This window comes from Aquarana catesbeiana, linkage group LG02 (assembly GCF_042186555.1).
Source record: "Aquarana catesbeiana isolate 2022-GZ linkage group LG02, ASM4218655v1, whole genome shotgun sequence".
Taxonomy (NCBI): domain Eukaryota; kingdom Metazoa; phylum Chordata; class Amphibia; order Anura; family Ranidae; genus Aquarana; species Aquarana catesbeiana.
In genome coordinates, this window is record NC_133325.1 from 758835994 (window position 1) to 758851706 (window position 15713).

The window sequence follows — 15713 nt, forward strand, 5'->3', positions numbered from 1 at the left end:
AAAGTATTTTATTGGGATTTTATGTGATAGACCAACACAAAGTGGCACATAATTGTGAAGTGGAAGGAAAATGATAAATTATTTTCAACATTTTTTACAAATAAATATGTGAAAAGTGTGTCGTGCATTTGTATTCAGCCCCCTTTACTCTGATACCCCTAACTAAAATCAAATGAGTATAATTTATCAGGCAGATTTAAAAAAGGCAAATCACAATACTGCTATCAAAGTCACATTGGATAGCTGGTTGGCACTAAATTAGTGCCTAGATGGTGAAACATCAGACAGGGACAAACACAAAACAAATGACATGGACAACATACATACAGATAAGATGTTAAAACAAAGCGTCCGGACACTATGTGGCAATGCGCAAGTAACGTGTCATGCGAAACTAGTCGCTTGTAGAGGATCCTCTATAGTAAGCTTCCAAATGGAAATAAATGACAGAAAATCTGCGTATGGCCCCTGGTGGTAGGGGAAAGGGGAGGTTGATGGACTAAGTGCCAGCTGTGGGTATGCCTGCAAACTCTAATGTTAGAGAGAGTATGTGCACTCAGTGGTCATGGGCAAGAATGGATGCGGATCATCAATTCAATCATGGCATACTTCTGATAACCGGTCAAAATCAGTAACACTGATATAATGGCAGATCTGGGTGAAGAAAAATCTTGCATAAGTCAATAAATCAAATTTCTCAACCAGTTCTTCTTGTTTGTGATAATAAGTTCCTGGAAGCGTTGAAAGATTTATTTATTTATTTAATTTATTTATTTATTTCAGGTACTTATATAGCGCCATCAATTTACGCATCGCTTTACATATACATTGTACATTCATATCAGTCCCTACCCTCAAGGAGCTTACAACCTAAGGTCCCTAACAAATGACATACTAGAGCCAATACATACATACTAGAGCCAATTTAGACAGGATCCGATTAACCTACTAGCATGTCTTTAGAGTGTGGGAGGAAACCGGAGTACCCGGAGGAAACCCACGCAGGCACAGGGAGAACATGCAAACTCCAGGCAGATGGTGTCATGGTCGGGATTCGAACCAGCGACCCTTTTTGCTGCTAGGTGAAAGTGCTATCCACTACACCACTGTGCTGCCCATCATCAATAAATACAGTATTCCCACAACGGTGAACGAGAAGGACAGCCAAGTGTATGTGCGAATGGAAGTTGCTGATAGTAACCACTGCAGTTCCTATGGCTAGTACATCAAATAGCGGGTCTACAGCTGAGAAAGATCTGCTGAAAAGACTATGAATAATTTCCAAGTATATTGGAATGCATGGAGTGGCAGTGCAGGGCTCACATGGATTATCTTGTCAGTGCAAGTTTAGTGGGCAGTCAGTGGATTCTTACGCATTTATCACAGTACATGTGTGGATGAAAGTACGTGCCCGCCAATTCGTGACTACCGCTGTTGAGTTCAAATTCAGATTCACACGTGTGCACTGTCAGCAGTCATCCTCTTCGCGTCCTGTTCACAAAACGGTAACAGAGCTGCAATGTCCATGCTGCGATGGGGCGACTGCCAACCGCCGAATCGCTGGCTCCCAAACCAGGTCCCAACTACAGCGGGGCTTGCCGAAGGTAGCATCACATGACGTTTGTGACGTCAACACGTTTCGCTATGGGCGGTGGCGTATCTTCATCTGGACGATGGTGGGATGGCATCCATCTATCCCTTATAACAGTAGTTGTATAATGATGGTGCCGCCCACCCTAAAACTTTAAAGGGATATGTATTAGGTTTCCTTTTAGTTCAGTGTTGTCGGTAAAAAATACTTGGGGGGGGAAGAAAGGAAGAAAGGGAGGAGAGTAATTATATATAAATATATATATAATTGATACTATGGGCAGCAAGAGCATTAATCAGAGAAGCAGCCAAGAGGCCCATGATACTCTGGAGGAGCTGCAGAGATCCACAGCTCAGGTGGGAGAATCTGTCCACAGGACAACTTTTAGTCGTGCTCTCCACAAATCTGGCCTTTATGGAAGAGTGGCAAGAAGAAAGCCATTGTTGAAAGAAAGTCCCATTTGCAGTTTGCGAGAAGTGATGTGGGGGACACAGCATACATGTGGAAGAAGGTGCTCTGGTCAGATGAGACTAAAATTAAATTTTTTTGGCCTAAAACCAAAACGCTATGTGTGGTGGAAAACTAACACTGCACATCACCCTGAACTCACCATCCCCACCGCGAAACATGGTGGTGGCAGCATTATGTTGTGGGGATGCTTTTATTTTTTGCTATTCAAATGAAAAAAGACCAAAAAGTTAAAAAAAAAAAGTTTTCTTTGTTTCTGATATAGAATTTTGCAAATAAGTCATTTTTCATCTTTACTGATGTGCGCTGGTGAGGATGCACTGATGGGAACAGATGAGGAGGCACTGATGGGGCTGTACTGATAAAGCGGCACTAACATACCAGACTGACGGGCACGAAATGACACAACGATCACAGGGCAGGACCCGGGTTCTGGGAGGACATAGACACCCTCCCAGAACTGGACAACTGTGCTGGAGGCCTCTTTAGGCTATAGCACAGTCAGCAAGTGCTTAAGAAGGGACGCATTTTGGAAATCTTATAGAGATTAATAATGTCCAGGATTACACCTAGCATCCTGGAATTAGCATAGGAATTGATAGTTGCGTTATTAACCGCTATGGAAAAGTCAGGGAGGGGGATACAGGAAGGAAATATTATGAGCTCAGTTTCTAAAATATTGAGTTTGAGGAAGTGATGCGATATCTAAAATGTAATTTATAAATTAGTAATGTCACGTGTGAGGGATCTAAAGGAGGAAGCAGAGGAGTAGAGATAGAATTGGGTGTCGTCAGCATAGATAGGGAATCGAAAGTCATGGGAGGATAGCAACTGACCCAGGGAGGAGGTGTAGATAGAGAATAAATGGGGTCCGAGGAATGAGCCTTGAGAGACCTCTATGGAACAAGGAACAGGAGATGAAGAGGTAGAGTTTAAATGATGATGAAGGTGTGCTGAGATAAGTAGGAAAACCAGGAGATCTTGGTGGATCTGAAGTCGATTTTACAATCGGTTTGCCCTGTGTATGTCCAGCTATACGGACAGCGGCAAGACTTCTCTGCAGTAGTTTGTGTCTCTGTCTCCTTTAATATGAAGGTGCCGCCATCACACATCTGTCAATATAGAACGTAACACCATTATTTGGTTTTGTAATGACTATGTTGCTGGGTACAACTGGGAAACCTCGCGGTGGTACGCATGACGCCACCACCCTGCCCCTCCTCCTCCATCGATCAGTGAAAGCATTCTCTGAATGGCACCCTTGCCAGGCTGCTGACCTCCTATGTTCAGTAAGCAGAAGTGCAGCTGCTCGACGCGGGACAGAGAAGCAAGTAGAGCTTGTTGGAGTCTTCTTCAGTCATTTCCAGCTCCCAGGTGTATCGGACAGGTATGGTCTATACACAATTACAGCTTGGATGTCATTTTGTATAAAATACCCATGCCTTAAATTATTCTCTAGAAAGGGTGGAAATACTTATCTTCTTTGGAGAAAATGCTGTTCCTGGCTCCCTCCTGTGCGTCTCATATGACTTAAAGTGGTTTTAAACTAGAGATGGGCTCGGGCGTGTTCGGGATCCCACCTGCCCGATCCCACCAGGAAGCTGACATTGCACACGGCTAATCACAAGCTGTGTCATTTCCAGATCTGTGCAGCTGCGAAGCAGGAAATGTCTCACTGCCTGCGATTAGTGATTAGCAGTGTGCAATGTCGGCTTCCTGGCGGGATCGGACAGGTGGCATCTCGAACACACCCAAGCCCATTCCTATAGTGAACCTCAGGCATGAAATATGAACAAAGCATATCCCGGCGGGGGGGGGGGGGGGGGGGGTGGCGGGGTTAGGCAAGCAGTCGATTGCGATTGACCAGTCTACTGTGGAGGGCAAAAGGTGGATTGTGACCACGCTTCTGCCTCCCCCCAACCTCCGCTGCTCTCCTGTTAACTGCATAGCAGAGAACGAGAGCTAGTTAGAGGGCAGGGGCGAGAGCTGCTCAGTCATTGCTTTCTAGGCAGTCCAAGCAACCAATCATCAGCTTGCTAATATGAACTCCGGTAGCTCCCACTCCCGCATTCCACCCAGTACTATGCTGTCTTCTGATCTCCGCTCTAACGAACACACGCTGGCAGGTAAGTGCTACCTACACAGCGCTGTGTGTATGTGGGGGGGGGCGGTCTGTACACTGCTGGAGGGGGGACAGAGGACACTAGGGGGGGGGGCTTGATGTGAAGGGGGTCAGACGAAACCGTTTTGGGAGGGTAGAGGACACTACTGGGGGAGGAAGGGGGCAGAGGACACTACAGTGTGGTGTGTGTGTGGGGGGAGGGGAGGGGTGATGTGAAGGGGCAGAGGAAACAGCATTGGGGGGTATAGGGCAATACAGTGGGGGGAGGGGTGATGTGAAGGGGCAGAGGACACAGCATTGGGGGGTACAGGACACTACTCTGAGGGGGCAAAGGACACTGCTTTGGGGGGGGGTTACAGAACACCACTGTGGGGATAGTGGGCAGAGAACACTACAGTGGGAGGGTGATGTGAAGGCAACAGGGAGGGGACACTACGGTGATGCTGTATTTTCATTGGGAGCTTAACAGTTTTTTGGGGGGTTTTTTTAAGGCTCCCCCCCATGGGATATTTGCTTTCCTCCATGTTGTCCAGGTAGATCTCAACCTTCGAAAGGTTGCCTACCCCTGCTCTATAGTGTGTACTTGTCTCAATCCAGAGCACTATGTGTCATTTCTGTCTGCTGCTTCATTTCTCTGCTATAAGCATGAATCACTTCTGACAAGTTTTCCTGACACCAAGAGAAAAATGGTTACAAGGTAGGGACCTCCAGCAGATTGACAGCCTCAGCTCTGTTCCTGTGTGCTGTGCGATGGGGTGTGTCCCCCTCCCCTCCAATCAGCTCCCAGAGGTTTCTTTCCTGAGCTCTGCAGAGTGCAACTTCAGCTCTCCGCCCAATCTGAGCTACAAAAAAAACTCCAGAACTTTTTCGAGCCTTAGGCAACTTGGAGTGGAGATATGAACCATCTCCATAGAGAATCATTGATTTTTTTTTTTTTTTTCTTCTCCAGCGTTTGAGCTTCAAGCTACAGAATGCTGAGGTGTGAATAGGGCCGAATTGGGATCTTCTTTTCCTTACATGATCCAAAATAACCTTAGAATTATACGACAGATTGGGGCCCCTGACCCACTCACCCGGGGTTACCCTGGTACTAGGTACTCCCTTGTCGACAGTAACACCTATACTGATTGATCTCAACCTCTAAAGCAAAACCTGGTTGTTTTGCACTTTTGATAACTTTTTATCTTTTTTTTTGGAAATTCTTTATTTACAAGCTCTGTCACATGAATGCAGAAACTGGACACAGGATCCAACAGAAGGACATTTCAGGAAACATAATGCAAAGCAGAACGACACACAAGAGAGTATTTCCGCATCTCCAGAATGACAGTTGGAATCAGTCGCTGCTTTTAAACTTCATCTCTTACATAAAGCAGAGGATGAATTGAGAGGGATATAAAGATCACTACGGAGTAAATCAGTCATTAATCAATTCCGCAAACTGGTGAATCTCATTTTTATTTGGAAAGGGCCAAGAGGAAGGAGCAGGATAAAGAATCAGATCTAAGGCTAGGTTCACACATGTGCGCTGCTCTTATACAGATGCACGGGGCTGACATCTATTCTGAATGGCACCCCCAGGCATCTAAACACGCAATGCATTTGCAGGAAATCGCATGATGCAAAAAACGCCATGCGATTTCCCTGCGGCTTTAAAAAGGTGCAGGAATTTGATAATACTGCGTTTTCCCCTTTTGTATATCTGAATGTAAACTGAAACTTTGGAAAATAAGGGAATTAAAAAAAAAAAAAAAAAAAGAAGGGCGCAGGAAGGGGGAAAAGAATCTGCTATCAGAACATAAAAAAAATGTAAAGAAAGGTGGGGGAGGTAGATGTCTTCTTTTTTATGTATATACCGTGTTTCCCCAAAAAATAAGACCTACCCCGAAAATAAGACCTACAGTGATTTTCCAGGAGGGCTGCAATATAAGCCCTACCCCGAAACGAAGCCCTAGTTTAAAGTGGTTGTACAATCCTATAATCCACTCTACTACAGTATTATAAATTGTACAATGTGTGTGTTTCTGTAATATAATTGTGCCAAACACCTTCATTACAGCGCCGATCAGTGCTTGGCTGACCTCCCGCTGATCTCCTCCTCTTCCCCCAGCTGTCGGCGGGGGATCTCGGCCCCTCCCTCTGCAGTGCTCAGAGCGGGGAAGAGAGCTCCGACGGGTCACGGAGGCGCCGAGCGGAAATCTAACAAAGGAATTTGGCACAATTATATTACAGAAACGCACACATTGTACATTTTATAATACTGTAATAGAGTGGATTATAGGATTTTACAGCCATTTTAACTCGGTTCACACTGGGGATTCCAGACAGGCAGGGAGAGAGAGGGGGAGAGAAGACAGAACATGACAAGCCCTACCCTGAAAATAAGCCCTACTGTGTCTTTTGTTGCCAAAAGTAAGAGCCCTTTCACACTGGGGCAGTTTGCAGGTGCTATTGCGCTAATAATAGCGCCTGCAAACCGACCCGAAAGTGCCGAGGGCTTTCACACTGGAGCGATGCGCTGGCACGACGGTAAAAAAAGTCCTGCTAGCAGCATCTTCGGAGCGGTGAAGGAGCGGAGTGTATACTGCTCCTTTACCGCTCCCGCCCATTGAAATCAATGGGATGGCGCGGCTATACCGCCGGCAAAGCGCCTCTGCAGAGGCACTTTGCGGTGGTATTTAACCCTTTCTCGGCCACTAGCGGGGGGTAAAACCGCCCCGCTAGCGGCCGAATACCGACGGTAAAACTCCGCTAATAATAGCGGCATTTTACCGCCGACGCCGCCCCCGCCCCAGTGTGAAAGGGCTCTTATATAAGACCCGAGCTTATTTTCGGGGAAACAATTATGCCCTGTACACATGGCCCTACCGGAGGGATCCCTCTTGGTTGGCATAGATGTCGAATCCTTGTATACATCAATTCCCCACGTCTGGGGGCTTAAAGCAGTCCAATTTTTTCTTGATAAGAAATTTCCGCTTTTGGGACATCAAAACGAGTTCATATGCGATGTACTTAACTTCCTGCTGGAGCATAATTGCTTTCAGTTTATGGGGACCTACTACCGACAAATCAGAGGTACCTCCATGGGGGCACCCTGGACTCCCTCATATGCATGCCTGCACTTGGGCATGTGGGAGGAGGAGTCTGTTTATCGTTCGCCGATGTACCTCAGCCACAGCCACATGTGGCTGAGGTACATCGATGACGTGCTTATGATCTGGGGGGGTACAGAGCAGGAACTGGTGTTGTTTATGGATGAACTTAATACAAACGACCGGAACATTAGGCTTACTTACACAGCCCACCAGCACACCCTCCCCTTTCTAGATCTGACCCTCACTGTTGACAACGGGAAGATTAGCACCAAAACCCATAGAAAACCCACGGCAGCGAACACACTCCTCCAGGCCACAAGTGACCATCCAAGATCTTTAATTAGAGGTATACCTGTGGGACAGTTTCTCCGTATTCGCAGAAACTGCTCCACACAACAGGATTTTGACACAGAAGCCAGGGACCTATATGGTAGATTCCAGGACAGGGGTTACTCCCATGCGTCTATTAGAATAGCCAAGAAAAGAGCTCTCCAGACGGACCGCCAGCAACTTCTTGCTAGAAGGAAGCCTATGGCCTCCAAAGATAGACATGGGCCCCCTAGGATTATTACCAAATATGGTGCCCAACGGGAACAGATTAGGACCATTCTCAGTAACCACTGGCATATTCTCTCTGGCTCCCCTGCCCTCGGTGAGATAGTGGGAGAACGCCCTCTTCTTACCGCCCGACGTTCTCGGAATCTCAGGGACCATCTGATCCATTCCGAATACCAAAGGTCACATAGTCAAAACTGGCTCACTCAACTCCCACCCCTGAGGGGCATGTTTAAATGGGGCAGATGCACTATCTGTAGGTATGTGGAGCGCACGGACGTGTTCACTGATTCTGATGGTAAGAGACAGTTTAAAATGTATAACTTTATTAACTGCAATACCACACGAGTAGTCTATATGCTCACATGCCCATGTGGCAAAAAATATGTGGGAAAAACTAAAAGGAAACTCAGGATCAGAATCAGTGAACACGTCCAGAGCATTCTCAGTAAGGATGACAAGCGTCCCATTCCCCTACATTTCCTTAATCATCATGGTGGGGATCCCACGGGACTTACTGTCAAGGGTATCTACAGGTTAAATCTTCCCCTTAGAAGGGGTGATTTCGACAGGATTCTCTGTCAGAAAGAAAAAATGTGGATATATACCCTTGACAGTATGTCCCCACACGGGTTAAATAATGAGTGCAACCTGTCAGTATTCCTTACATCCTAGTTGCCAAGGGAGACACTTCATGCTCTTCTGTTCTTGTCTGTGCCCATTTGTTAATACACTCATTCATGTTTGATCCCCATATCCACCTTATTTTCTTATTGCCTTCAGTACAATTTTCTTTCTCCCCTCCTCTCCCTCCCTCTTTTTCTGTATTTTTGTATGATTCTGAGGAGGTGCTGCACCCACGGACGGGCCCGTTTTACCTATATTTGCTGTTGTCTTATGGTATGAATGGCTGTCTATTTGTTGCGCTGTTGCCTAGACAACCGATAGCTGACGTATCTACGTCTGTAAATGGGATGGCTATTTAAGCCGCCTGCCCCGGTGCATGCTCTGAAGAAATCCTTGACGGATGAAACGCGTCAGCATGACGCCATCACGCCCAACGTAGTACTCACACGGATCCACCCATCAGCCCTGGGTATCTGATTCGCTAAGCCGCTGAAGCCTTGCCGCACGGAACCAGGAAGTGTTTGAGAAGTCATACCGCGTTCAGGCGGTACGCCATAACACCCCTCCAATCTCCACTAACCTGGCTGGCACTCCTCCATACAGACCTACGAGCTACTTCTATTTGGCCAGAGGAGGATTTAGGTGTCTCGCACAACTTGGGAAGACCCGAGGAGGATCGGAGTGCTCTGCATGCCTGCCATACACTGATGTCCATGGACTGGTGAGACTGTATCTACCTATCATCTTTTGTGACCACTGTCACCATAGCATTATCAGTGTCTCCGCTTTATGATTCAGCAAATACGCTGTGTTTATTTACTACCACCCATGCAGGCACACACTCTCTCCTGTACCCACGCACAGCCTCTATACAGCTGCTAATGCAGGTTACCAGCTACGGCTGGGTACTTATCTGCTAGTGCTATAATCAGCAACCCTCGTGGCCTACATTTCTAGTTACACTCCAGGTCTGCCACCGGCAGCGTGCACAGCGGACTCTTATCATCCACGCCTGCATACATTTACCTCCTGGCCCTCAACATTACTTCTTAGACACAATATATGAGACGGTCCCTGTCCATTTAGCCAGTTGAATGTAATTGTATGTTTAGTGGTGGCCATCTGTGTGTTGTTTTTGTGTCCTTAGACAACGTTGTCTATTTTATTCTTAGTGGTGGTATTTGGTTCACTCACTGTCATATTTTTTGATTTTGTTTGGTGTATATGTGGAATCATTTTTCTCTAATAAATCATATTTTTGCTATCTTGCTGGTTCCTTGTTGAAGAATTCGTTTTCCTCCCCTCCCCTTTTTTTTTTGCCCTGTACACATAGTCGGATTTTCCGACGGAAAAAGTGCGATCGGATTGTGTTGTCAGAAATTCCGATCGTGTGTGGGCTCCATCGGACTTTTTCCGTCTGAATTTCCGACACACAAGAGAGCAGGCTATAAAAAATTTTTGAGAGCAGGCTATAAAATTTTCCGACAACAAAATCAGATCGGTTAAATTCCGATCGTGTGTACACAAATCCGTCGCACAAAGTGCCACGCATGCTCAGAATAAATTAAGAGATGAAAGCTATTGGCTACTGCCCCATTTATAGTCCCGACGTACGTGTTTTACGTCACTGCGTTCAGAATGATCGGATTTTCCGACAACTTTGTGTGACTGTGTGTATGCAAGACAAGTTTGAGCCAACATCCGTCGGAAAAAATCCATGGATTTTGTTGTCGGAATGTCCGATCAATGTCCGACCGTGTGTACAGGGCATTAAAGTGGTTCTAAAGCCAAAAAGTTTTCTACCTTAATGCAGGGCTTGTCAAATTTGCTTTGAATCTAGGGGCCAGCTAAAAAAAGTTAGGAGACAGTTTTTTGTTTTTTTTTTAAACAAAGCTTTATTTTCAATGACAAAACCCCTTCTCTTATGTGGGCTGACAAAAGCCCGGGTGCCAGGACGCAATTTCTAGTCGCCGTGGCTACCTGGCACCTGAGATTTGTCAAGCCCTGCCCTAGAGAATAAAATAGTGGTAGTTGCAAATTTTTATGTCATGTGATATTACTGCAAAAGTAAAATTTCAGTAAAAAACACATTAAAGTGAAAGTCTATGCATAATCTAAAATCCCTGCATCTATAGACACCACGGATCTAATACTACGCCCTCTAACCCTGTTAAAATGAGTATACACAACTTTTTGGAAGCCAATCTGACCCGCTTCGACCGGATCCCATGTTGAGCTGTCAGCCGTGGCTTCTCTGTGTAGGCGGGTGCAGAGGAGACGGAGGACAACAGGAAGTCCCATAGTAACTCTATGGGTGACATCACTTCCCATTCATTTCACAGCCATTGTCCTCAGTGCCCTCTGCAGAGTTTCCGCTGCTGAAGATCGGCTTCCAAAAAGGTATGTATACTCATCTTTTCTTTACAGAGATAGAGAGGTTTGTGTTAGATTCGTGGTGTCTAGAGATGCAAGGATTTTAGGTTTTGCACGGACTTCTACTTTAAGTTTATTTTAGGGGGCACAAAAACGCAATAAATTACCCAAATTTTTTGGTAAAATATAAAAGACAAGGTGGCAGATTAAATAGAAACCCAACATGTCAAATTTGCGTTCGCCCGTGAAATGACGACAAGTTACAGTACCCTATATTTCCCATATGCAACGCTTTGAAAGCCCCCTATAGGTCATCACTTTAACGTCACGTCTAGGTCTGGTGCTAGAATTATTGCTCTTACTCCAGCACGTGCCACGATATGTAACATGTATCGCAATCAACGATCAACGTTTTCAGTCGATGGTGCCCCGATGCATGCGTTCACGTTTGTACGTACGTATATGTAGGGGGGGGCTCAATTATTTTGGGTGGGGGGATTTTATGTGCTTGGGTGTAACTTTAATTTTTTACAATTAAAAAAAAAATAAATTTAACTTCTCTTTAATGAGACATCCAGTGTCTAAAAGACCCAGCATGTGCTCCACTGAATGTATGCAAAGTGCATGGCACGGCACTATATTCTTTCCTGGGCTTGGTGGCCGGGAAAATAGTCAACGGGGACCCAGAAGTGACGTCATACACGTCACTTTTGGGTCAGCAACAAGAAGGGGAGGAGAGCTGACTTACGTCCGCTCTACTCCTTACCCTCTCTCTACCCAGTGGTAGCTGCTATGCTGGTCCTGGGGCCCGCATATGGGCAGGCAGGGCCCAAGGTAACATAGCGGGGGGCGCGTGCGCAGGGTGTGCGGAAGCATTCGAGCGGCAGCGCAGCCGCCCAAATGCTTTCATCTGACAAGAAAACCCGACTGACAAAAGCCCAGGTGCCAGGACGCAATTTATAGTTGAAATGGTGACCTGGCGCTTGGGATTTGTCAAGCCCTGCCTTAAAGTGTTTGTAAAGCCATATAAGTAAGTCTATGCCAGCCTCTCTATTAGACCCTGGCATAGCACATCGTGTAATTCTTTTATAAAAACGAAGCTTGCAAAATATGTTTAGAGCGGTCTTCACATGACTCGCGGCCGCTGTATACCTCCGATGGATGGCTTTTGCAGGAGGGGCCGAGATCTCCCTCCGACGTCAGCTGGGGAGGTCACATGGCCGCTCAGCCCCTCCTGCAGTAGCACTGGAAACCAGCTGAGAGTCACGTACCTGGCCTGAAGATCGCTCTAGACAGGTATTTACAAGCTGCGTTTTTATGTCAGGCAGTATTTTTTGTATTTTTGTATTATTTGTACTCATAGTGGCAGGGATGGGGGGCAGAGACAGAGACACAGAACACGGAGCTGACAGGCAGGGTGGAGGGGGAGAGAGGAGAGCAACCCCCCCCCCCGCCATGCTCCGGTCATCTCCGCCGCTTACCAGAGCCATCAGTAGCGGTGAAGACGATCGTGTCCTCTCCCCTGTGAGGCTGGATGCCGAGTTAGGGAAAGATGGCCCCCCACTCGGCTCCATACCATTGGATGACGGAAGCAACGCCAAACATCACTTCCGTCCAACGGTCTTAAAGGGGACATTTAATTTTTTAAGTGTAAATATGAGATCTGAGGTCTTTTTGACCCCAGATCTCACATTTAAGAGGTCCTGCCATGCTTTTTTTTCTATTACAAGGGATGTTTACATTACTTCTAATAAGAATAAAAATGACCCAACATTTTTTTTTTTTCAAAAAAGGAATAAAAAAAAATAATTTTAAAGCACCCCACCACACCGAGCTCGTGCCCAGAAGCGAACGCATACATGTGAGATATCGCCTCGATCGTTAGAGCGAAAGCAATAATTCTAGCCCTAGACTTCCCCTGTAACTCAAAACTGGCAACCTGTAGAAATTTTTTTTCTTCCACTAATGTGCATTCCTTTTTCAATTATATTTCTCACGTGATTCTCCCATCATTGATTAGAAAATCGTTAATTTTTTTAAAAAATTTCCAACATCCGATCGCTCAAATTTGATGGCCGCACGAAAATCGGCCCTTGCTGTGTCCCACTTATGGTGCGAAATTCGAAAGAAAATTCTTTAAAAATATTTTCGGAAGAAAATTTGTTCGGAATTCGAACCATGTATGGTCTGCCTTAGTCCTGAATAAGGGTGAGCTCAGGCGTGCTCGCAACTCGCACGTGCAGAGCCCGCCAGGAAGTCGGCACTGCACAGCGCTAATCGCAGGCAGTGACACTTTTCCTGATCCACGGCTGCAGAGATTGAGAAATGTCTCACTGCCTGTGATTAGCGCTGTGCAGTGCCGACTTCCTGGCGGGCTCTGCACGTGCGGGTTGCGAACACGCCTGAGCTCATCCTTAGTCCTGAACTAGTTAATATTTTGCTTCACTGCAACATATCTCAGCCTATCCATCTATAAGGACATGGTGACATCACCATGATATAAAAACACAGCCTATCTATAAGGTCATTGTGACATCACCACAACCTATCACAGCTAGGGATGAGCTTCGAGTTCGAGTCGAAGAAGAAGAAGATGGAGGAAGAAACCGAAGGAAGATAGAAGACAGAAGAAGCAATTAAATAAAGGAATTGTCAAAAACTGTCTCTTGTCATTTTTAACATTTTTAAAAGTTTTTATGTGAAATGGTAGGGGTACTTTTGTACCCCCTTACCATTTCACACAGGGGGGAGGGCCAGGATCTGGGGGTCCCCTTGTTAAAGGGTGCTTCCAGATTTCGATAAGCCCCCCGCCCGCAGACCCCCACAACCACCGGGCAAGGGTTGTGGGGATGAGGCCCTTGTCCCCATCAACATGGAGACAAGGCCAAAAGCACCCTCCCAATGTTGAGGGCATGTGGCCTGGTACAGTTCAGGACGGGGGGCGCTCTCTTGTCCCCCCCTCTTTTCCTGTGGGGATAAGGGTCTGGTATGGATTTTTGAGGGGACCCCACGCCATTTTTTTTAAATTTCAGCGCGGGGTTCCCCTTAATATCCATACCAGACCTGAAGGGCCTGGTATGGAATTTAGGGGGACCCCACACGTCATTCTTTTTTTTTTTTTGGTTCGGGGTTCCCCTGTGGGGAATTCCCATGCCGTTTTTATCAATGAACTTTTATGTGTATTGTCGGACCGGCAATTCATTAATAGCTGCGAGTAGTTTTAAATGACTTTTTACCTGACCTGAAGGGTCTGGTATAGATTTTGAGGGGGACCCCACGCCATTTTTTTTTTTTTAATTTTGGCCGGGGTTCCCCTTAATATCCATACCAGACCTGAAGGGCCTGGTATGGAATTTAGGGGGGACCCCCACGTCATTCTTTTTTCTTTTTTTTTGATTCGGGGTTCCCCTGTGGGGAATTCCCATGCCGTTTTTATCAATGAACTTTTATGTGTATTGTCGGACCGGCAATTCATTAATAGCTGCGAGTAGTTTTAAATGACTTTTTTTCCTTTGAATGTCAGACTGTTCTAAACATGCGCCCCTTTACAGGAATATTACACTTTTATTGTTTCACTTTAAGCATTATTAAAATCACTGCTCCCGAAAAAACTGCCATTTTTAAAACTTTTTTTTTGCATTGATATGTCCCCTGGGGCAGGACCCGGGTCCCCAAATACTTTTTATGACAATAACTTGCATATAAGCCTTTAAAATTAGCACTTTTGATTATTCATGTTCGTGTCCCATAGACTTTAACGGTGTTCGCACAAATTTTTTGCATGTTCTGGTGCGAACCGAACAGGGGGGTGTTCTGCTCATCCCTAATCACAGCCTATAAGGACATGGTGACATCACCACAACATAACACAGCCTATCCATCTATAAGAACATAGTGACATCACTGTGACATATCCCCGCCTATAAACACATAATGACATCACACTGCCTATCCATCGATAAGGACATGGTGACATCATCATGACATGGCCTATCCATCAATATGAACGCAGTGACATCACTGCAACTTGATACAATGTATCCATTCATAGGAAATAGTGACAATCATATGATATGACAAAGACTATGGATCTATAGGGACACAGTGACTTCACCGCAACATAACACAGTCTACACATCTATAATTATCACCTTTCAGTGACACCAATGAGGCACAACTTACCAAATGCCTCATCCCACACTGACACCCCCTGATCACCAATCCTTGATGACCCCCCAACATGTGGAAGGTGACAGGTGCTCTTTGCAAAGGATCTGTCATCAGTCTTAGATATAAGAGAACAGCAGCTGATTGGAGGAGCCTGGGCTGAGCATTCCCCTCTCCCTGCACACAGGTGACAGGTTCTCTTTAGGTAAACACAGCAATTATCTCCATCCCATCCAGGTGCCCCATGCTGCACTGTGTGTCTGTGTGTGTGTCAGGGATCAGGGCACAGCATGCACCCCCCCCCCCCCTCTACACTCCACCCCAAACTGTCACCCATGACACCACCACACACAACTCACATCCACTCCAGGGGAGGCTGCGCAGCGACACCAAACACTGCAGCCTGACACACACTAACCTTGCTGAGCCCGGTCAGCCAATAGACGTCCGCAAAAGCCACGCTGCTTCTGACTGGGCGCTTCTCACTCCCCTCCGGATTGGTCGGTGTGTGACAGGACCAGAAAATCTCACTCGTGATTGGATAAGGCGGCCCAGCCCACGTTCTCTGCAGCAGCTGAACCCGGAAGAGACGGATGGACTATATAGAAGCTTAGTGTGCACGGGGGGGAATCCCTGGGAGGAGCTTAACCCCTTCACTGCCTAGCACCCAATTATCATGGGATTGCCTAAGTAATGATATATCATTATTTATAAA

The 15713-nt window shown here is 46.2% G+C and overlaps 1 protein-coding gene across 3 annotated transcripts in view; it reads right to left on the reverse strand.

Annotated features, from left to right (window-relative positions):
* The window catches only part of HLCS (holocarboxylase synthetase), a 268532-nt gene extending 252958 nt beyond the window's left edge, over positions 1–15574 (reverse strand). The window contains exon 1 of one of the 3 annotated variants that reach the window (XM_073617197.1): positions 15417–15574. The gene's annotated coding sequence lies outside the window, so the exon portion shown is untranslated. Of the gene's footprint in view, positions 1–15357 lie in introns of all 3 variants that reach the window. The other 2 variants (XM_073617196.1, XM_073617199.1) reach the window with 2 other exon arrangements.
* Positions 15575–15713: the final 139 nt, after the last annotated feature.